Raw genomic sequence first — 1,894 nt, forward strand, 5'->3', positions numbered from 1 at the left:
AACCCTACTCCTGCTTTGTTATTGGATGTGTTTGAGCTCAAGTACAAGGAGAGCAGCTTGCCGACAAGGTGTGTGGAAAGTGCAGCTACACGTGTAAATGAGCAAAGTGTCAACCTTTGTAAAGGTAGCCATGAGCCTCCTTCTATGGATGAAGGGGTCACTACAGTGACAAAATGGTAATTACAAGTGTAGAATAGTGGGTACAGTGCTATCATACCTAACCCTGCCGAATTAGGACAAAAGCAATAAATGCGTCGTGAGGTGTCACATTGGGGATGTTCTCCGGCAAGGATCGCCTCTCCTTCTGTGTCGTTCGCCCAACTACCTCCTATTTCGTTGCCACGCCTCTAGGACGGGTGGAAATAAACTTGTCTCTTCGGCGGTGAGTTGACGCATGCCCAAACAAGCCTCACCAAACAACTTGCCTGCTCGACACCTACTTGACAAGCGACGGGCTAATCGCTGAGGTGGAGCGGTGGCAAGATAGTGGGAGCTTGTCGGTGTGTAACTTGCCGACAACTTGAGTCTTGATCTTCGGTACTAACTTAGTACTTCTCTATGACCTACCTAGAGGTCTTCTTCATGGTTTCATAAACCAAGTCTTGAGTCTTGTTTGGAGTTGTCCTCCAACAAGCCCCGCCGTCGGGAAGGCTACTACTGCTTGTGCACAAGTCGGGGTACTAAGGCACCCATGTCTTAGTACACCGACACATGGTGATGAGGTTGTCGATCCGAGAGCAGATCTTTCCGGGGGAGGGGGGGGGGGATGATGCGGTGCACCCTTCGGTCATCCCCATGGACACCACACCGACTCATCAAGCACCAAGTGGACCAATGACAAGAGCTCGCACATGTGCCATCCAAAGCGAGGTGAACTCAGTCCTCTTCGAGCTTGACATGAATATGGATGGGACTTGGTTACTACCTAATCATGGAACCATCTCGAGTAAGGAGCTGGCGGTGGTAGTCGTATCTGTCATATGGGCCATCTCGAGTAGTCATAATAAGGATGCTATTAAGTTCCAGCCGATTCGCTCTATGGAGCTTATCAGGGAGATGATCCAGGCACTAGATATTTCAGAAAGTGCCGCGACCATGCTAAGGCCGGGAGAAGTTTGGCTACAACTGAAGGTTGTGTGAAGATCAACACTGATGCTATGATGAACGCAGTAGCAAAGTCCTCAGGAGCAGGGATTGTAGCCCGAAATCACAATGGTGAGTTCTTGGCTGGAATCTGCAAATATAATGATACAATATACCCCTATATTAGTGAACTATAGGCAGTTCGGGAGGCAACATGTCCTCATCGAGACGGATTGTCTGATAATTCAAGATGAATGGAAGGATGGTACGTTCAGTTCCATGAAGACCATATATTCAGAGAGATTCAACCACTTCTCTCAATTTTGCAGGAATTTGATATTACCTACGCTCGAAGACGCCAATGAGGTAGCTCATAGGTGTGCTAAGGAAGCTGTAATTAGTGTTTTCAGTGTAACCTCTTTTCGTGTACGAGTTCCTGCTTGCTCTTGTGCAGTCGGACTCTGTTCGCCAATACGTTGAATAAAATGTCTTGAATGACGGTTCTAAAATAAGACTAGGATACCATCCAACTTCACGGGGAAAGGGCTTTTGAAGATGAGTCAATTCTCTCGCTATTGTTCTATAAAAAATATATTCTCTCGCTATCTCGCTCAAAAAAAAAAGAAAAGAAAAACAGAAGGAAAATGCTTTTTTTTTTGAACAAGGAAGGAAAATGCTCTTGCCATCACTCAAAACACCTTCCACCATCCCGTCCGTGCCTCTCCTCTTCCTCTCCTGACCTAGCTGAAGCTCCGATCTACCCAAGCTCCAACCCGACCCGATGCAGCTATAGAAAATATCTGCAGTCTAT

Source organism: Triticum aestivum, chromosome 6B, assembly GCF_018294505.1.
Source record: "Triticum aestivum cultivar Chinese Spring chromosome 6B, IWGSC CS RefSeq v2.1, whole genome shotgun sequence".
In the NCBI taxonomy this organism is placed as follows: domain Eukaryota; kingdom Viridiplantae; phylum Streptophyta; class Magnoliopsida; order Poales; family Poaceae; genus Triticum; species Triticum aestivum.